A 22,817-nucleotide genomic window follows, 5' to 3' on the forward strand; every position below is an offset into this window, starting at 1 on the left:
TATTACGTAACGCGGGAGGGGGAATTGACTTTCTCGGAAAATTTATAGCTTCACGGTTCTAAAATGATGTTTACTCGCCTAAATACTGTCTAAGAACATTAATTAGTTAATCAGAGATAAGAAAACGATTAAAGAAGCGAATTTATAGCGATTATTTACATTTCACTTCGATGGTCGGAGGCGGGGCTGGGCTTTTCGCGGCAATTTATTGCTTTCACAAGTCTGTGATTTGTTAAAGTAATGTCAACAAATACAGTAGGTACTCAATTAAAGCTTAAAAGGAGTTTCCCTTTGATTGCTTTGAGCCAATTGTACAGCTAACATTAGAACTGATACTTTCTCTATACGTTGATCCGCCGACAGCACTCAAACAGCTATCCCAAAGTATGCTGTTTACGAATCGAAATTAATTTTATATGATAGTTGTACCAGAAAATAATGTTCTGAATTATATAATTTCGCTAGACAGTTTTATAGGGGAAAACTACTTTTACTTCGTATAATAATAAATTAGGCAACGAAAACTACCCCGCGGCAATTTCCTCATTGCTGATCTACAATACAATTATTTTCCAAGAACCCTTATGGGGTGTACATAAATGACATCAACATTGGGACGCGGTTAACAACACCTGTTCCGAGGGGTGGGAGAGTAGGATCGGACACAATGACAGTTTTACTGGTTATTAGCATTTACAGTTTTTTTTTATAAAACTTATCTCTAAACTCAGAATTAAGGCTTTTGCCATTTTATAGTGTTAAAAGTTTAAAACTTTAAAAAAAAAAAATATTACAAATGGTCCCACCCAGTGCCGTAACTAGCCATTCCCGTGCCCTGTGCAAGAATTTCATTTAGGCCCCTTAATTAGGTTTGGGAAAATAATAAAACGATACATGCATATTTTGGGCCCACCCTTTCAAGTGGGCCCTGTGCGGGTGCACCTGTTGCACCTGTACTAGTCCTACCAAAATTTTAATTGTTGTTGGGAAACTTGAGCATCTCGTTTTCAGTTTATTTGTTCATTACTTTGTTTTTTTAGAGGTACAAACCACGCTATTTTAGTGTTTAATATTATACTGTATATATATATTAGATAGGTGACATGGAGAAACTGGAGACCATGTTTATGCAGTTAGCCTGGGCGACCAGTTTGAGCAGTATGTCACAAATAAACGATTATAAGTGGTTTATTGTTGAGAAAAGAAAAAAATATGATGAAAAGTACAGATAAAAAAAGACACTTCCTTTAAATCGGTAAAGGTCCGGCCGTGGAGTTATAGCAGAAGCAATGGAGGATCTAGGTAACGTGGCGCCATCTAGTGGGGACGAGGGACGTAAATCTGGTTCTTTTTCTTAGAACTCTGATTACTTTTTTGTAGTTGAACCAAAATAAACCAACCTCTGAAAAAATATCAAGCAACTGTGTAGCTTTTTATTTCAGAAAACAGCACCGAAAAATGTCAAATTACTTTTTTTGTGTTAAGCGTCAAAGTGGCGATAGTCGACACTTTCGTTTTTTGAATATATCTTTCCTCAGAGTAAATTATATTTTTCAAAACGTAATTTATCGACACGCCAGGGTTGCGCTAAGCATTTCGACATCAAAATCATCAAAATCTAACGTGGGAATTTTTTTAAAAAAATCGGACGGCAAAGAGCAAACGTTACCTCAGTAGCCTTGCTTATTCTCAGGCAAATATTTATATATACAGTATATAGAATACTATATATATATTATATTAATATATATTACATTAATTATTAGAAAAAAAATCCATTCCTCTGTTTTACAATAATTTTTATTAATTTATTAACATTTTTTTTTGTTTAAATGTGTCGAGAATCTCCCGAGGCTAAACAGTCCTAATCCCTTTCTTTGACTAACACGAAAATTAAGTGAACAGAAAATGTATTTAGACAAAAGATACTTATTATTGTGTCCCCGGACTGATAATATATGATTGGTATGCCACAAGTAATTTACCGGTAATTCTAATGCTGGTTTTACCTAAATTCCAGTAAAACAAAATCCGGTAAAATTTCTGCTAATGAATGGATTGTGAAGCGGATCATGAAATTCAAACACAATAGGCTAATTTCTGGTCGCTGATTGGATGTTAGAGCTGGTAACGTGAAATTTGATTGGCTAGTTTGTTATTTGAGCTAAACACAAGTATTCTCATTCCTTAACTCGCCAGTTAAGGACTCGTAACTTGTTAAAGTTCATTGCTCGTTCTTCTACTACGAAATTAATTTTTTGCAAAATGGTTGTGGAAATGGTAAGTATATTTTTTTCTTATAAACATTTTTGCGTCTGTATTTCCGTAGAAGAACATTGAATATAGAATTGAATATAGAATAAAACAATAGCTTTATTTAATATATAACTTTGTCGAGTCAAGCCAGCTACGGTACGTCAACTAGTTGTAATTTATTGTCTCCTAAACACTATAAAGTGCAGACGCGCATTCAATAGTGTCATTTATCATGGTTAAATTTTTATTTTAGTAATTTTGATCGAATAACGAAAGGGTATTTCTTCCAATTTATTAATATTTTATAAAATTTGTGAAATTTATCAAGGGAAAAATTTAATCAACTAACACTTTTGTAACGGACAAAAGGATTTATTAATGAATAATAAGAATTTCCTTTTTGTTCTTATTGAAATCACACATTTGGTATGGTCAAGCCTTCTTTCGATGAAATCGTGTATCGCGGTCAGAAATAGGGCCTCCAGAGGCGGGAGGGGGGCGCGCGCGCGGGGGGAGGGGGGCGCGCGCGGGGGCGGGGGCGGGCGGGGGGCCAGGCGGGCCCGGGGCGCCAACAAAGTGTCGGGCTCCGGGCGCCAGTTATGTTCGCTACGCCACTGAGGGCCGCATTCCGTATTTTATATATAATGGTACCTCGTACTTCGAACGACGAATTCCACAAAACTTCGTCTGGAGGGGAAAGAATGTTCTCGAAGAACGACAGGATTTTCCATTCTATGTGCATTCAAGTCGTCTCTTGCTGGAGTGTTACGTTCCTGTTTCTAATCCCTGTTTAACTTTATTTTTGAAGTGTTTGATTGCGTTATTCGTCGATTTTAAACAATTTCTTGACGTAGTTTTTCTTCACCGATAGCTTTTGGGTGCTCCATAGAATATAATTTTACAATAGCAATATCATCTTAAATTTCACAGATTCTGTGTTATAAGTTACGACAGTTGCTAAAATACGCAAAATCTATCCGTCCGACCCAATATAACTTTTACTTATTAATCATGGCATCCGCCAGGTGTTTAGAAACAAGGAAGCCTAAAAAGAAGGTTGTCGTTTCGACAAAGGCCAATATGGCGGCCATGTTTAAGATGCCGAAAGCGGTTGCGTCCACCAATAGTCTAAATGAAATTCTCGTTGTATTTACAACGATTATTTCGAGTATATTAATTTGTTATTAGGACATCTAATTGTATAATTTTTGCCTCAATTTGTGTGTCATTGCCGTAAGTTTATCGAAATGGCTATTGTTTAGTATCTGGCCGTCGCTTACCGTTATTTTCTAATGGGAAAATTTGATAAGGTGTTCAAATGGGCATCCTGGAATGAATCGAATTCGAAGTGCGAGGCACCACTGTATTATGTTATTTAAATTATTATATTTATCTCCATATATTTATTTTTTTCTAGTTAAAATTCTATAGTTATCAATGTTGTGTAGTAAATAGGCCTATCATTATTATTTGTCTAAGTAATAAAATACCAGTAAAGTAACAATCTGCTGGATTTAACATAAATTTGCTTTTATCACGAGCTTACCATAAAGGAACTTTACAGGCGAAGAGTAAAAAATTGACTTTATTGATTACACAAAATAATTAGAATGTATTATCTATATTTTTTATTACGATAACTTTGATAAATTTTATAAATAATAATAGTAAATATAATTTCATTATTTTAATATATTTAAATTTAATTAATGATAAATAACTAAACAGTGAGAAATGAATTTATTTACTGAAATAATGCTTTTAAATAATGGAAAACTTTTAATATTTTTTTTTAAAAATGTGAACAAAAACGTTAAAAAATCGAAAATGACAAATTTATTTAAAAATAAAATCCAAAATATATACTTCTATGTAGAATACAAACAGAAGAAAACGATGGTGTTATCTGCTTATGTGTAGGATGATTGTTCTCAAGAAAAAAAAAATTAAAAACCCCGACGTAAAAATACTAGGAGTGTTTTCAAACTTTTACATTGGCGCCATCTGGATTTCACAATACTAACTATCTACATACAAAAATAATATTTTATATTTAATATACGGTATTACACAAATTAAACATTTAACTTCTTAAATATTACCCAAAATAATTAGACAGTATTATCTATATTTTTTATTACGATAACTTTGATAAATTTTATAATAATAATAATAGTAAATATACTTTCATTATTTTAATATATTTAAATTTAAATTAATGGTAAATAACTAAACAATCAGAAATGAATTTATTTACTAAAATAATGCTTTTAAATAATGGAAAACATTTAAATTATTTCAATTTCTTAGCTAGCTTCTACGTCATAGGATCGTCACAGGAAATAGAATGGCGTCACCTTATCTGTTGCAGGTGTGTCTACGGTCACGTGACCTGTGACGTGGCCTTCAGAAACACGTGTTTTTGTTTTCAATATTATATTTTGTAAATTACTTAACAAAATTGAATAAAAATGGATAAAATTACAAGAAGCGATGTATAACAAATATATAAGAGCATAAATTAGTATAAAAACTAAGAAAATTATTATAAAATCCACAAAAGTGACTTCTATACATCGCATACATACGATTAAAAAAAAACTTGAATCAGAAATCATGAAAACTATAACAGAAATATGTAATGAACTCAATAAATTTGTGATATCACAAAAACTAGCAAAAAAATTAAAGAAACAGAGAGAAAAACGATCATTTACCTCAGTACTATCATGACCTTGAATAGACTAAGTGGTAAGTTTATTTAAAAAATCAAAAATGACAAATTTATTTAAAAATAAAATCCAAAAAAAATATTACTATGTAAAATAAGATCAGAAGAATATAATCGCGAAAACTGCATACTTCTAAGATGCATAGTTCAAATAAAAATGGTTGTTATTGCCTTCGTTGTCAGCCCGGCAGAAAATTCTGCCGGCTGAGTGTACCAACTTGAAAACGACCCGGCAGAAAATTCTGCCGGGTCACGTCAAACGGGTTAAAAATTTTTTTAAATACTTACAGTTTAGGAAAAATTTCAGGAACCGAAGAAAAGGAAAAAACTTTCAGGAGCGCAATTTTGACAGCAAAAACGAGAAAGGGAGATACAGAAAGAAAAACTGGGGGGGTCTATAATGAAATTTTTAAGCAAGCCAAAAAATAAGGAAACGGAATGTCAAGAAAATATTTACTTAGTTTCAACAAGCACAGCGTTAAATCCAGAAGCTATGGAAGTATCTGAAGAAAAATTTGTAGTCCAGAAGGAGACTGCAGTAAAACTAAAACAAGAGAAGGTACTACTGAAGAACCTTTAAGCAATTTATCGTCGTCATTAATATGTAGCAGTTTAGATTGTGGTAATGACCCCGGTTTGTGGCCTGCCAGTATGACTAATGATTAGTGTTGCCACCTTTACAAAATCACTGACCCGGACAGCAAGTCAGGTTTGTTCGAACAGAAGTTCCTGACGCATGCGCAATGTCATTTTACAATGCGAAGAATAACGTGCATGCTGGTTCTAAATCAGTTACAGTTAGGGACTTGCGTAGGAGTAACATACAAGCAAAAATAAAAATAAAAATAAATAAATAAATAAAAGGTCGAGAGGCAGGTTGCGCGTCACACGTCAGCATAAACAGAGCAACGTGGCGGAATCGCAGATGAGTTTCAGTGAGTGTGAGGTCTTTCTTTGTTCAAATGGTGTAAATTTATAACAATATTTGCAAGAACTTTGTTTCATCGTAATTTCACAATTTCTACGAAATTCTCGGACAAAATTAATAGTTCACCCGGACAGTGAGTCAATTCCCGGACTGTCCGGGTGAAAACCGGACGGGTGGTAACACTACTAATGATCTTGTTAATATTTTGGTTAGTCGTGGTCCCGTACAGGTATGGGACCACGATCATGGGTGTAGCCAGGAAGGGGCATGGGTGGGCACGACCCCTCCCAGTTAACCTGGTGGCCCCCCAGAAAATTACAGCCTCTACTAGGCCCCCCATAACAAAATCCTGGCTACGCCAATGGGTTTAACTACAATTTTCCCGCTAATGACAATGACGCTGGAAGAAAATTTGCAGACAATTATTATTCTAGAAATCTTTCCAATGGAGAAAAAATTAACAGAGAATGGCTTGTTTACTCTATTTCAAAAGATTTAGTCTATTGTTTTTGTTGTAAAATATTTGGTAAAATTGCAAGTAGTTTATCTGCTTTGAACGGTTTTTATGATTGGCAGATTTATCATTAACATTGAAAAGACACGAAACAAGTGTTTTCCACAGTGAAAATTTGAAATCGTGGGTACAATTGAATACTGTAATATGTTAAAAAATAAAACTACTGTAAATCAAATGCAACTGAGACTATTAGAATTATAAAAAGAAAGAAACAATGGTGGGATGTATTAGAAAGAATTATAGCCGTTATCAAGTTTTTATCTCATCAGTGTCTGGTTTTTCGGGGCTCGTCAAAAACATTATATGAGCATAATAATGGTAATTTTCTAAAAGTAATCGAAATGATGGCATCCTTTGACTCAGTCATACGGGAACATATTCACAGAATTCAATCCTCTAAATCTGATTCAAGTCGTATGACTCACTATTTAGGAGATCAAATTCAGAATGAAATCATTGATTTACTCGGCACAACCATAAAAAATTATATACTGGACAAAGTCAGAGAATCAAAATATTTCTCCATCATATTAGATTGCACACCAGATGTAAGTCACACAAAACAAATTACAGTTGTACTCAGGCATGTTCTTTTAAACAATGAAACTAAAAATGTTGCGATATGCGAAAATTTCGTTGTTCTCTGTCCGATAATCAGCTCCACAGGTGAAAGTCTATTAAATTTTGTTTTGGATTTATTTTCACAATTAAATCTCAACATTCAAAACTTACGCGGTCAATGTTATGATAATGGTTCTAATATAAGTGGAAAACAATGGATTGCAAAAAATTTTAGAAATCAATAATCGCGCATTTTACGTTCCATGCTCGGCTCATAGTCTCAATTTAGTAGTCAATGATGCAGCAAATATTACGCATGAAACTGAATTTTTTTTAAACATCATTCAAGAAATTTACGTTTTCTTTTCATCGTCTACAAAAAGGTGGTCGATAATTGGCAAACATTTATCAGATTTCAAATTAAAAGCTTTAAGCGTCACGCGATGGTCTAGCAGTATCGATGCAGTCATACCATTACGGTATCACCTGGAAAAAATATTTGATGCTTTGCTGGAAATATCTGATAATTCGTAGGAATGGGATTGTACTGCATCTCACAAAGCTTTTTTTTTTTCTTTTTAACTCTTTCCGCCCAGTGGGCACTAAGAGGGCCTCTTATAGCAAGCCCATTATGGGTTCGGCCAGGCCCACAATGGGGCGGCCGGGTGGTGAGAGACGGGGATCGACATATTCGGACGGACCACCCCCCGAAAAATTCCTGGGGGTTTTTTGACCCGACCGGATTCGATCCCGGGTCCTCCAGGGCGGCAGGCTGCTAACCTTGACCGCTCGGCCATCCGGCCGCTTCTCACAAACCTTATTCGCTTGCTTTGAACATTTGAAATTACAGATTTATTTGCTCGGTTATAATTTGGTTCGATATTTCAAACAAAATTAATGCTCTGAGCAAAATGATGCAAAGTCCCACAATAAATAATCAAATCTGCATAAATTTGTTAAATAATTGATTGATAAGTTCACAGAATATCGTACAGATGAACACTTTGAAAGGCTGTTAGAAGAAGCTACCAATGTGACTTACGAACTCAACGTAGAAACAGATTTCCCACAATACACATAATTCGTCCAAGAAGAAAACAACACAAATTCAATATGAACATAGTGATGAAGTTTTACTAGACCCCAAAATCAAATACAACGTAGAGGTTTTTTTTTTTAGAATCCTAGATCAGACATTAACTTCTTTAAAAGATAGATTCGAAGAGTTAAAAACATTTACCGACGTATTTGGCCTTTTCAGCAATAACTTATTTAATTACTCCAATGATGAATTAATGAAACATTGTAAAGAATTAAATCCGAAGCTTAAAGACGATTTAAGTAGTAAAACAGACATTGACGGTATTGATATGTTTAATGAAATCAATGCTTTAAAATCGTTCTTTCCAGAAAATCAGTCTAATGATCCACAAACCCTATTACAATATCTTTTTACTAATGACTTAATTTCCGACACACAGCGATAGCACTAAGAATATTACTTACAATGCCGGATTCAGTTGCATTTGGTGAAAGGTCCTTTTCAAAGTTAAAAATTATAAAAAAAAAAAACTATTTAAGATCAACAATGCACCTGCAAAGACTAAGTAATTTAGCTATGGTTTCAATTGAACACGAAATCTTAGACAGCTTGGATACAAGGAAATTGATAGCAGATTTCGCAAACATAAAAGCAAAAAGAGTTAAATTTCTGTAGAAAAATATTTATATTGTTTTACATTTAAGTAAACAAAAATAACTTAGTAATAAAAATAAATAGTTTTTTTGGTAATATGTTTCTTTTCTTTTTCACATCCTTATGAGACAATACTAAAGAGCTTTTCTGGCAAGCTCAGCGTAGGTAGTCGTAGTTAAATAGGGGCGGCATAATCGGTATTGCACACGGGCGTTCAAACAGCTGGCGGCGTTTCTGGTTCAGGGAACAGAACCGCTTGGCCACTGGTGGGCGACACACTAGTTTTACTCTTCTTTGTCTTTGTCGAATGGTTAATATGAATTTTGCAGCTCATGTAGGCTATTTATTCCGAGAACGAGAATATGGATGCATGCCTCTGATTAGCCGGCCTTATAGATGGAATTGCGATGCGCGCGCGAGGGAAATAATGCTTTCCGGGAGGTCTTTTAAAGAAAACTGGCCCCTATTCAGGCGTTATAGACGTGAATAAAACCCGGAAAACTCCACGTGGTCAGCCCGTCCGAGCGAGGCACGACTGAACTCCCACAGTGGCTAGGGACCTAGCCTTGCTGGAGCTTTTGCTGGCAGCACTTTTGACTTATTTTTGAAACTGCGGGCATCATCCTTCACCCCGGTTTCCTATTCTTCGTCACTGCGACGGGGGGTAAATAAGGGCTGTAAAGGTGGAGTTTAGCGGGATTTTTGATCCCATCAAACTTTGAGCATCGAAGATCCTTTCTTTCTTCCTTTTCTTCTACGTGGAACCGGACGATTGGAATTTGTTGCTTTTCGTTTTTACTCCGAAAGACGATGGTTGATCGCTAAGCGACCGAAGAGCTGGCCCTATAGAAGACGGCCGAACGGAGCGCGGGGAAAGATAGAATGCCTTCCTGGAGGACTTTTATGGGGAGCTGGCCCCTATTTAGGCGTTATCTGCAAGGAGAAAACTTCAAGCTGCCAGCCTGTCCGACCGGGGCGCGGACCACTGGTGGGCCTTTTAAACTTCGGATCAGGCGAAAAGGGTGACATGCCCACCAGTGGCCGAGTGGTCTCCGTTGCCGCTCATCGGTGGTGACCAGACCCTGAACACTGGGAAGTTCGGTCGTGGGTTCGCGCCGCACTCGGACAGGCGGGCTGCTAGTTTTCCGGGTTTTCTCCTAGCCAATAACGACTGAATAGGAGGCCAGTTCACCATAAAAGTCCTCCCGGAAGGCACGGTTTCCCGCGCGCACGTTTAGGCCGTGAGATAAACGGCTGGCTCTTCGGTCGCGAAGCGATCATAACACCACTCTTCGGAGGAAAGGCGAATATAAGGCTACAAGTCTACAACCTCCACATGAACCAGGAGAGGAGAATAGAATAGTACGAATCAGAATAGAAAAGGGTGACATTGCATATGCGCCACGGTGCGGAAGAAATTGACATTAATGTACTGTATATGTTTTTACAACTAAATGTCATAATTTCAAAATCGGTAGAAATAATAATTTCAACAAAACAAATATTTTTTCTATTTATAAATAGATAAAAGTAAAACGTTTTAAAAATTTATTACTTAACATCAATAGTAGTTGAAAAAGCAAACAGCGTACGTGACTGGCCAAGCTATTAAAATGGCCGCCATTATCGATGTTATGCATGTTACAAAATAAGGTACGAAGTGTGTGACAACAGTGAAAACATCGCATTTCACGTATTATTATAAGCATACGAGCATAATAAACAACTTTATGTCAGTTTCTGTATGGATTTTAAAAGTAATTGATGCATGTTTATTTCAATTTTTGCAGCCATATTGAAAAAATGTAAATATTTGATAGGAGAAAAATTATATACATAGATGATTCTTTTTGATTAAACTCTTCTAATATAAAAGAATTAGTAAATTAATCTTCTTAATACACATATTTATGTATTCAAAACATAGTTAAGTATGGTTATTATGTAATCCTTGTTGAATTGTACTATACAGTACATGCTGTACGTGTTTAAAGTCGTATTTAAAGGAAATATAAAGTAGGTTGCATGTTTAATGATTTTAAAAAGTAATAATTATTATATAATTTCTTCCATTATTTACTCGTTAGGCAAAAAGAAACAATAGAAAACAAAGAATTCTCTGTCATGTTTTTATTTTTTGTTTTTTCCTATCTTATATTTAAGTTTGATGTAATCATTGTTTTGTTGCTTCAGAACTTTATCATATTTGGCAATCTCCTTAAATTAAGAGCTTTTTCTGCCCTTTTAAAATAATGATTTTAATATCAATGCCATTATTTATTATTGTTATAAAATATTTGAATAACACATATTTTAAAATCAAATATTTTAGGGAGCGTAAAGATTCAGATTTGGTAGTTAGAATTTATGAATTGGTGAAGTAATTGAAGAGGAGAAAAGTTGACGGCATTAATAAATGGATGATCGAGAAATTTGTAAACAAATAAATAAGTTGTATTGAAGCAATTTGAAAGATAATTAATTGTAAGTATTATTTCAATTTACCATTACATTGTATAAATATAAAATAACTTTCTTAACCTAAATAAGCATGAATGTATCAAAATATTTTAAGAAAATGTGTGTAAAAACTGAAAGTTAAATAGTGTTATTGTTAAAATGAAAACGATTTTGAAAAACTTTACTGTAAAATCCTACAATCTTCCTATTAGGTATATATTGACATAAAATATTTGTGAACATTTTAATATAATGATTAACTAGGTTTAAATTATGTCTTGATCGCAACATATATATTGCAATTGAGATATAATTTTAAATTATAAGTGCGCTGTGTTCTGTTTATGATGTTTATTTGAACATGTAAAATGCATTCGATTTTTATATACAGGTACTCCTCACTTTACGACCTATCTGCTTAACGACCACTCTCACTTATGACCAATCAAGTTTCGACCTGCAATTCAGGGAATCCCCTTTCTCAGCTTGAGTGTCGCTCAGTGGCGAATGAATGGTGACATGCGCACCAAGCGTACTATAATAGGCTAATAGCGTACTATAATAGTCTTTTTATGAATAAATTTGAAGTTTGTTGCATAATTTGTATAATTTTACAACAATCTTATATTCCCGGTGCAAGCTCCTCGCTTATCGACCAATTCGCTTAATGACGTAGTCGTCGGAACGGAACTTGGTCATAAAGTGAGGAGTACCTGTATAGCCATTTTGTTTTATTCGGAAGATGGACATAGAAATGATGTACCATACATTTTTGTTCTGTGATTTATTCCTGATAATGTCTATTTTAAATATATGAAAACATGAGTAAATAATTTCTTTATTTATTAATTACATAGTTGTTTGTATTGGTTTGGTTGTGTGTTACCAGTTTTGGGGAGTAGTTTGAGAATTTTTTAACATCAATTTTTTCAAAAACATTTAAGAAGCATGCTTTCTCCTTTTGCTTAATAAAGATTCTTTTCCCTTTTACGTGGTATGATCCAAAAGTTTGGGGAATGCAGTAATCTACAACAACAAAAGCATGTATTTGAAGTTACAGCGTATGAAACAGATTCTACCAAACCACCTCCACGTGTTCAGGTTAATTTCACCCATGTCATGTGATTAAACCGCAAGCACTGCTGTTTTTTTCTGGAAATAGTTACCTTTGTCCTGTGACGTAATCAAAGTGGAGTTTCAAGAACAACCTCCAACATTAAATTTTGTCAGTGTTTAGGTAAAACACCTACGGAGATTTTAAAATTGCTAAGAAAGGTGTACGGTGATTCTACAGTGAAAGGTCACGGTGAAGTCGAAATGTTGGAGGTTGTTCTTGAAACTCCACTTTGATTACGTTGCAGGACAAAGGTAACTATCTCCGGAAAAAAACAGCAGCGCTTGCGGTTTAATCACATGACATGGGTGAAATTAACCTGAACACGTAGAGGTGGTTTGGTAGAATCCATTTCATACGCTGTAACTTCAAATACATGCTTTTGTTGTCGTAGATTACTGCATTCCCCAAACTTTTGGATCGTACCACATATATCAAGATTTATCACAAGTACATTATATAAATCCCTGGTCCCCAGGGATTTCAATAATATCGTAAAGTTTCCTTGTTAGAGTTTCTTAAACATAAATGTTTTTCACCAGGAAAGTTATGCAACTTTGTTGGATTTTTTCCAATGGAATGATAATTTACCAACAATTACTATGATTATTGGAAAATTAATTATTTAACAATTGATTAGAAGAGGAGCCAATTACATAATGATTAATAATCAATTGATTGGTACATCTCTTATAAAATAGAATGTAGTATTATCTGTAAGTTCTCAAATCAAACAAGTATTTATGTTAGCATTTAATATAATCAAAACAAGTCATGTCAACTTTGTACAGATCTATATAATATAAATTCATACAGACATTATTAGTACATATTGTGATTATGTACTAATCCAATATACCTACATTTTGATAGAGTATAAAATTCTTTAAAAACTTGTCTTTTTTCACCAGATAATGAACTTAAAACTGCTATTAATGCTATTAATATGAAATTTTATGTTTGTTGGTTTATAATGTTTAAAGTTGCATACTATAGATGCAGATTTATCAAGAACAAGAATTTTAAAATTTTTTAAGAATTAGCATAAAATACAGTATATATATATTATAATATGCCAATTAATCAATACATCTACATGGTGTTTATAATTAAAGTTCCACTTTAAAATGGCCTTAAAATTAAAACTACTGGACAGAATGTTATCAAACTTGGTAATAGTGTACAGGACGTCATGGGATTTTATTTTCCGCAAAAAAAAATAGTTCAAAAACTCACCATCAGTGAGGAATGGCGCTGTTTGCAATATTGTTAAACGAATTAAGACATGAAGACGTCGGTTGAAAATGTTTTTAATAGTTTCTAAAAGGTGTTACAAAGCATGTTCAATGTGACATCCACCATTTTCTGAAAGCAAGTTAAATTGCATTACAGTGTTCTCAACAGTAGCTCTTAGCATATCAGGAGGAATGTTATGGACATGTTGGTGTGTTGCATTTTTCAATTCTGCCAAATTGTTCAATTTCATTTTCAACCGATGTCTTCATGTCTTATTTTGTTTAACAATATTGCATACAGTGCCATTTCCCACTGGTGGTGAGTTTTTGAACTATTTTTTTTCGCAGAAAATAAAATCCCACGACGTCCTGTACACTATTACCAAGTTTGATAACATTCTGCCCAATAATTTCATTTTATGGCCATTTCAAAGTGGAACTTTAATTATAAACACCCTGTATTATTAATCTTGATGTACAGACCTAGTCTCTGAATATAACCAAAAAATGTTAATGTAAATAAATTAATATGATAATAGAAAAGCATAATCAGTTGTAAATTAGTCATAAATTAGTTATACTATCACTAATCGTTATGCTATAATAGCTACTAATAATACTACACTAATAATAGTTATGCTATTTAACATAGACAATTTATGTCTGATGGATTGATTGTGAATCTCAATTATTACTTTATAAGTTATATTTTTATAGCTTATAACAGATTAACTGCATCTTTATATTAAATAATAATTGATCATGTAATTATTATTTACTGCATATATAAAACAATACAACTTGAACCTCATTCCAAATACAGTAGAGTCATGCTAGTTCAAACTAATTGGGACTCTTCTGTTCCCTGTTCATATTAGCAGATTTTCGGATTTGCTGAATAATTAAAATAATGCAGAAGCAAGCAGTAAAACAGGTCTGGTTTATATAATTCTAACATTATCAATGATGTCAGTGCTTCCATCCTTTATTTCATCTGTCTTATACTCAATAGAAGCACAAGCCCAGTTAACAAAAAAGTTTTGTAATTTTGAAATGGCAACCTGTCTTCATTGTTTATGTTAAAATTATTTTAACTGTAAAAAACGTTGTTTTTAATACACAGTCCAGGATTCCAATCAGTTGACTGATGCTAGTTTGTGAGTTAGCACACTTAATCATGGATGTTGTGTGGACTCTTTGCTCAACATTATTTTAGTTTAGTTTAGTCTGCTGCTACAGTTGCCACAAAATGGAAACACACAATGTGTATATTGAAAGATAAGCTGGATGTTTTGAAAAGGATAGACAAGGGTGAAAGTGTAATGAAATTAGCAGTAGAGTTTGGAGTGGGCAATGCCACAATAACCAACTGGAAAAAAACCGGGTGTTCGGACTAGTGGAACTCTACTGTATCACATAAAAAGAAAGTAAAAATATAATTTAAAAATTTTTAAATTTTATTTGCCTGAAGATCATTAGTTTGTTGAAAGCACTAGTGAAAATAAAAAAAACTGTTAATGCTGCACTCAATGTATATTTTTACTTTCTTTTTACTACATATGAGGCATGTCCGGAAAGTAAGTACCATTTCATTCTACCGTCACCGCAGCGGTAGTATCACAGTTCAGTGCCTGCGCACACATCTCTCTGGTTGATTGTCAGTCCAGTGACAACATTACAGCCAGATTGTATTGTTTTTCCATGTGTTAGTGAGCGTTCAAAATGTATAAGACGATTGCCAATCCCACCAACTGTGAAGTACATTCTGTAATACAGTTTTTGAATGCAAAGAATGTTAAGCCAGTTGAAATTCATCGTCAGCTTATAGAGATTTATGGTGAAAATGTAATGAATGATGGAATGGTGAGAAAGTGGGTTCGACAATTCAATGATGGATGCACCAATGTTTATGATGAAGCATGGAGTGACCGGCATTCTGTTGTCAATGATGGTTTGGTTGCAAAAGTGAATGAGAAAATTCATGAAAACAGGCGGTTCACAATAAGATGCTTTGTGATGAGTTTCCACAAATTTCAGAAACTGTTTTGCATGAGATTGTCACAAATCGCTTAAATTATCGCAAATTGTGTTCTCATTGGGTTCCCAAAATGCTTACAGATGTCCACAAAACGAAACGACTTGGAAGTGCTTTGACATTTCTTACGTGATACAGTGAAGAGGGTAATGATTTCCTAAACAAAATTATTACCGGTGATGAAACTTGGGTTTGTCATGTCACTCCAGAACAGTGGTTCCTAACCTTTTTTTGACCAGGGACCACTTTGATTTCATTGTTGTTAGCAGGGACCACAAGGTTTAAGAAAAATAAACTGTGTCAATCTAAAAATAAACTTTAATCAAAACTTTTAACATAAGTAATCATTAAACTCAAGAGTAACATGCTTTAACAGTAGTATTATAATAGAAAACATAACATTTTTAGTAAAAATTAAATTCAGTTTGTATCAATGTAGGAATAATTTAAAATGAATAAAACTTTTAAATCTTTTATGGACCATATTTCAGCTCTTGCGGACCACTGGTTGGGAACCACTGCTCCAGAATTAAAACAGCAGTCGATGGAGTGGAAGCACTCATGGTCCCCCACAAAACACAAGTTCAAAACAACGTTGTCAGCACAAAAAATCATGTGCACCGTGTTCTGGGACAGCCAGGACATTCTGCTTGTTGACTTCCTTCCCAGAGGTGAAACCATCAATGCGGAACAATACTGTGAAACATTGCGAAAACTTCACCGTGCAATTCAAAACGAGGCGTGGAAGTCTCAATAAAGGCATTGTGTTGCTTCAGGACAATGCACGTCCCCATACTTCTGGTATCACTTAAAACCTTATTTAACAATTTGGTTGGGAGCAGTTCGATCACCCGTTGTACAGCCCCAACCTAGCACCTACAGACTACCATTTGTTTTTGAACTTGAAGCGTGGTTTTGGAGGGAGGCACTTTGCCAGCGATTATGATGCAACAACCGATGTTCAGCAGTGGCTGTTTTCACTGGCGGCATCTTTCTTCGAAGAGGATATAGACAAGTTGGCTTCTCGATATGACAAATGTCTGAACAATGGTGGTAACTGTAGAAAAATAGTTTCTGACATGCTCTTTCATGTAAAAATAAATTTTGTTTTGAAAAAAGATTTTTTATGCAAGTTTTTCCAAAACAGTACTTACTTTCCAGATACGCCTCGTATATAATAAACAACTACCTGATATATTTGTATTAACAATTTTCCAGATTATTTATTGGACTATATTAATTAATTAAATACTAATTATTAAATTTACCAAGAGATGGTGGATTAACTGTCTACCTCTATCTGTACTGATTTGTATCCCATTAGTTATTAACCTTAATATAGCCTGGTAGATAATTCTGCAGATTGTGTGGTAATATAATTTATTGTTTTGCTATCATTATTGTATTCTCATTGACAAAAATATTATGCACCCAGATAGAATTGTTCAATTACTGAAAAACTTGGAATATACAGAAGTTATATCTCAGACAGGTATGTAAATGATTACAGTTGTTGTCTAATTGCACACTAGATAATACCAACAGAGTACCTTAAAATCACTATCCTAGTATGCTATACAAAGACTTGCAGATGCTCACTGTATTCAAAATTTTCTGTATACCTGTTGTTTAGAGGTATTTGAATGCCAGGCAAGCCTATACAATGCAGCTAAAGACATTATGCATAGCTGATGCAGTCTGAGAAAGTTTACATCATTGGGTTGAGGAAAGCAGGATGGATATGTTGTGAAATTGCTTGCCATCTAGGCCATTTTGACATGACTGAAAAAGTGTTGTGGACAATGAATATAACTGGGCACACATATATGGGAAGAAAACTTTGAACACCCCAGACAGACTACCAGAAAAGATGAATTTGTGATTGTGAGACAAGTATAAAAAGCTACAATGCCATGTTTGTTTTTCATGCAGAAATGGGTGGAAGCTTTGCTTATCTCTACCTGTACCATTGCAGCACATTACATTTGCAGCACTGTGCAGGCATTTAATTAAATGCCTGCACAGTGCTGCAAATGTAATGTGCCCAGGTTTTTATGTAGTGTGTGGTATCACACCTCTAGAGGAGCGAACGACAGGTACAATAAGCACTCTATCCATCCTCCACAGCTGCCTTATTTCCTGGGCGAGTTCTGTATACAGTGCATGTGTTTTGTACATTGTGAGTGTTTGGAATGGATATGTCTATAATGTATGTGATTTTATTGTGTTTGTCAATGAGTGTGATATCTGGTCTGTTGTGGTAAATTGTTTTATCTGTGATTATGGCTCTGTCGTAGTACATTTTGTGCGTGTTGTTTTCCAATACTGTCTGTGGAATGTATTTGTAATATGGTTCGTGGATGTCTACTAATTTGTGTTTCCTTGCAAGCTCTTGGTGTATTATATTTGCTACTTGATTATGTCTGTGTAAATAATCTGTCTGTGCCAAGAGCTTGCAACCAGAAGTGATGTGCTGTATAGTTTCTAGCATGATGTGTCATTTACGAGTGTTGTATCTTTGAGTATGTGTTTTATTACTATTATTATTATTATTATTATGTTGGGTGTAGTGGGTTATACTCGGTTGACACCGGTGGCTGTGTACTATGCCGGACCAGAGTCAATGCATAGCAACCAGAACAAAACTAAAATTAAATAAGTGTGTTGGTGTCAGTGTCAATATTCATGAATTTCCTAACAATGTGGCATGTATTCAATATTTTGGCCTTCTGTAGTGTGATATATGTATTTCTATTCAATTGTAATGTTCCCAGGCTTTTGTGTAGTGTGTGTGGTATCACACCTGTACAGGAGAGAATGACAGGTACAATAAGCACTCTATCCATCCTCTACAGATGCCTTATTTCCTGGTCGAGTTCTGTGTACTTGCTGATTTTTCCAGTGAATGTGTTTTGTACATCGTGAGTATTTGGAATGGCTATGTCTATAATGTATGAGATTTTATTGTGTTTGTCAATGAGTGTAATGTCTGGTCTGTTGTGGTAAATTGTTTTATCTGTGATTATGGCTCTGTTGTAGTACATTTTGTGTGTTGTTTTCCAATACTGTCTGTGGAATATACTTGTAGTATGGTTCGTGGATGTCTAATAATTCGTGTTTCTTTGCAAGTTCTTGGTGTATTATATTTGCTACTTGATTGTGTCTATGTAAATAATCTGTCTGATCCAAGAGCTTGCAACCAGAAGTGATGTGTTGTATAGTTTCTGGCATGATATGACATTTTTTGCACATGTCATTTGTGAGTGTTGTATCTTTGAGTATGTGTTTTCTGTAGTTTTTAGTATTTATGATCTGATCCTGTATGGCAATCATGAATCCTTCTGTCTCCCCAAAGAGGCATCCCCGAGCTAACCAGCTGTTTGACAGCAGTTTTGTCAACAAAATCCTGGGCCAGATTGTAAGGATGCCTGCCATGGAGTGCCTTTTGAGCCCATGATTGCTTAATGGTGTCTATGCTTTTTATATGTTGTGTTGTGTCCATATGATGTGAGTGTAACTTTAATGGTGTGTTATTTGAGTCTGCTAGAGTTACTGCTTTATGTAACTGTGATGTTTCTTGCTTTTTGTAGAAAAACTCTCACAGTGTCTGTATTTGTTTGTAGTGAAGGTTAACTATGTCAATCAGACCTCGTCTGCCATCTTTACGTGGAAGGGTTAATCTTTCTGTGGCGGATTTAGGATGATGTTGTTTATGCTCAGTAAGTGTTGTTCTTGTTTTCCTTTGGAGTTGCTCGAGATCTGTGTGAGTCCAATGTATAACTCCAAAAGAATATGTGAGTACTGGGATGACATACGTGTTTATTGCTTTAACTGTGTGTTTTGCATTTAACTCTGTTCTGAGAATAGTATTTAACCTACTTTGGTATTCTTTAATTAATCTTTGCTTTATTTGTGCATGTTCTGTTAATTTGGCTTGTTGGAATCCTAAATACTTGTAGAACTTGCCCTCTTTCATGGATTCAATAGCATCTCCATTTTCAAGTGCAAAATCTTTCTTCAGAATTCTTTTTTCTATGTGAAGTGTTTTGCATTTATCTGGACTAGGGGTTCTCAAACTTTTTTGATCCGCCACCCCTTTGTTCCATAAAGTTTATACCCAACACCCCCTAACCCATCAGTGACCGCAACTTTTGCCTTTGGTCACCGTTCAGTACCCTGTCTCCAGCGCCCCCTAGATTTACTCACCGCCCACAGGGGGCAGTAACGCCCACTTTGAGAACCCCTGGGCTAGACCAAACTCCATTTATATGTCCTTGGTGTATGAATGTGTGATTTGTAGGAGTTGATGAAGTTGTTTTTGTGTGGATGCATAAAGTTTTATGTTGTCCATGTACATGAGATGTGACAGTGTAAACTGTGTTGTTTTTTCATGTCTGATATTGTAACCATATTGCGTGTTGTTTAGCATGTTGGATAATGGGTTCAGGGCTAAGCAGAACCAGAGAGGTCTCAAGGAATCTTTGAAAAATTCCTCGCCTAATGAATATTTGGTTTGTATGGAAGTGTTACTAACCCTGAGATGTAGTGTTGTTCTCCAGTGCTGCATAATGTTTTGGAAGAATGTAATGAGTGATGGATGTATTTTGTACATGTGTAGAATATGTAGCAGCCAACTGTGTGGAATACTGTTGAATGCTTTTCTGTAGTCTATATATGCCATGTGTATGTTTCTGTTGTTTGTGTGCTTGTCGTAGAATAACTGAATCTATGAGTAACTGTTCTTTGCATCCCCTGTGATTTCTACGGCAACCTTTTTGTTGTTCCGTAAGAATGTCGTGTTCTTCAATATGTTTGTATATTTTGTTTGCAATACAGGATGTCAATAATTTGTAGAGTGTTGGAAGACATGTAATTGGTCTGTATTGTGTGGGGTCTGTGGTATTGTTGTTTTTAGATTTCATGTAGGTGATGCCCTGAGTAAGAAATTTTGGCATGTCTTGTGGATTGATGATGATGTGTGTTAGGTGTTTAGCTAGTTCCTGGTGCAGTGATGTAAACTTTTTGTACCAGAAATTGTGAATGTTGTCTACACCAGGTGTCTTCCAGTTGTGTGTTCTGTTAACAGTGTATTGGAAATCATGTATGTTTATTTCAGCACAGGGCATAGTTGGTATGTTGTGCAAGTTTCTGTTCTCCTCCTCGATCCAGCCTGCATCAGCATTGTGCATGACAGCACTGGACCAAAGAGAAGACCAATATGTTGTGAGTTCTTCTTCTGTTGGTGTGCCACTGTGCTGTGTATCAGTGTTTGCTTTGTTATTAATTTGTCTGTAAAAGAGTTTTTCATTGTTTGTAAATAATTTATTTTGTTGTTTTCGTAGTGTACATGTTTTGTATCGTTTGAGTCTACGTGCTTTGGCTGCAAGTTTTTGTTTTAGTGTGTTGATGTATTCTGTAATGTGTGTGTTGTGATGTTTGTGTTTTGTATGTGTTTTGAATTTCTTGAAAATGTTTTTGAGTTGTTTCTTTAATTTGGGTGTTATGTTGTTTTTAGTGTATTCTGTCAGCCTGCCTAATTGCTGTCTAATGTCATTTATTTGTGTTTCTGTTCTTCTCTGCCAGGCCGGCTTGTGATAGAATTGTGTTTTCAGTGTATCTATCTGCAATTGTATTTTCACCCCATGGTGTGTCACTACTGTGACTACCCCAGCATAAACTAATGTATGAATGTCTGAGAGTGTAGAAATTGAATGAATGTAGTGTGGTAGTAAGTGAGTGCTTTCCTACTTCCTTAGACGTATTGATTATTGGTATTTGTGGTCGTTGTGTGGAATCTGTGCCTGTAATTTAGTGAGTGTTTTCTGAAATATAAAGTGAGAGCGTATTAACTAAATCTATGTCTATGTTATCAGTGGTGGATGAGGAAGTGTCTGTAGTATCAATAATGGTAGTTATGTGTGTGCTGTAATCAGTGCTGGTTGCTGGATTATCCTGACAGTGATCATCATTAATGTTAAATGCTTCTGTCTGTTGATGTATTTGATCAGCAACCTGTTGTTTGATAAGTTCAAGTGTTGTTTGTGGGATAAGGTTGTTGTGTATAATTGTTCTTTTTTGATCAACAACCCTTTGTTCAGTGACAGTGAGATGAGGATATTGTTGTGTGAATCTATGGTGTAGTTGTTGTCTGTATGCTGTCATGTTTGTTTTGAGTTTTGTGATGGTATAGTAAGTATGGATGATAAACTCGTTCATTTCCATTGTCCATTTCGTGGTTTTCCAGCCTTTGTGGTCTGTGGATGCATTGCCACAGAAACACCAAGGCTAGGTTGGTTCCTCACATCTGTTGAGGGTATTGCAGTAGCTATGCTTGGGCCAGTGCTGCTTTCGCCACTGGTAACCAGGGGAGACTGTGGCCTATTTTTCGAATGTGAGCCTCTGCTTAACCCACGCACGCGGACCTTGTTAACCCAGGTGACATCCAAGTCGGTATCACACTTTGATCTGGTTACTACCATGATAAATATCTCCACGGAATGTGGGTGTGGTCACTCTTAGCTTCATTTCTTCCCATAGACCTTACTGGCATGGATGTCCCTACCAGAAGCTTGTGCTCCAGCCTGCATTGCTCTATGGTTCACTAAAATTACTAGGCTCTCCCACCACGACCAGGTGGTGACCACGGGAGAGTTGTTGTTGTTGTTGTTGGTGGTGGTGGTGGTATAAGAGTAGAATTTCAAAGAATAAAGTAATTATACTTCTTTATAATTCATCGTATAGTTTATAAAAATACTATTTTGTATTTAATTTTATGAAAAATATTAAATCACGTACATAAGTTTATGTAATGTTGTTATTATAAAAAGATACACTGTATCAAATTTGTTGAAGGTATAGTGACAGTGAGTAATTCAGAAAGAAATGAATCATATGCTTAGTACATTGCAAGAGAACTTATAACAGTAGGATTTAAAGATAAACATTAAGAAAACAAAGATGATTGTAGTAGAAAAGAACACTGGGAAGACAAAAACTAACATCAGGATTGACAGAAAAGAGGTGAAACAAGTAAGAAATTTTACCTATTTAGGGAGTGAAATTGCAGAATTTTACTCCCTACAGCACATCCTTTATACAGATGTATAAAGGAGATAAAAAAAAAAAAGGTTAGCTCTCATGAAACAAACTTTCCAAAGCAAAAGAAATCTGCTAATGTGAAAACATCTAAGTACCCAAATAAAAGGCAATTTTCGATGATGACACAAGAGTTTATCCGTCACAGAGGGTCCATTGTCATTGAAAGTTTCCCCTCTCTAGAGTTCG

The 22,817-nt window shown here is 35.0% G+C and overlaps 1 protein-coding gene across 2 annotated transcripts in view; it reads left to right on the top strand.

Annotated features, from left to right (window-relative positions):
- The first annotated feature begins 10,322 nt into the window (after positions 1-10,322).
- LOC136981617 (lysine-specific demethylase 3A-like) overlaps positions 10,323-22,817 on the top strand; it is a 63,239-nt gene continuing 50,744 nt past the window's right edge. Inside the window, exons 1-2 of one of the 2 annotated variants that reach the window (XM_067277950.1) lie at positions 10,323-10,446; positions 11,022-11,173. The gene's annotated coding sequence lies outside the window, so the exon portion shown is untranslated. The remainder of the gene's footprint in view (positions 10,447-11,021; positions 11,174-22,817) is intronic. The other variant, XM_067277958.1, reaches the window with a different exon arrangement.

Source organism: Centruroides vittatus, unplaced genomic scaffold, assembly GCF_030686945.1.
Source record: "Centruroides vittatus isolate TY-2023 unplaced genomic scaffold, ASM3068694v2 contig_1168, whole genome shotgun sequence".
In the NCBI taxonomy this organism is placed as follows: domain Eukaryota; kingdom Metazoa; phylum Arthropoda; class Arachnida; order Scorpiones; family Buthidae; genus Centruroides; species Centruroides vittatus.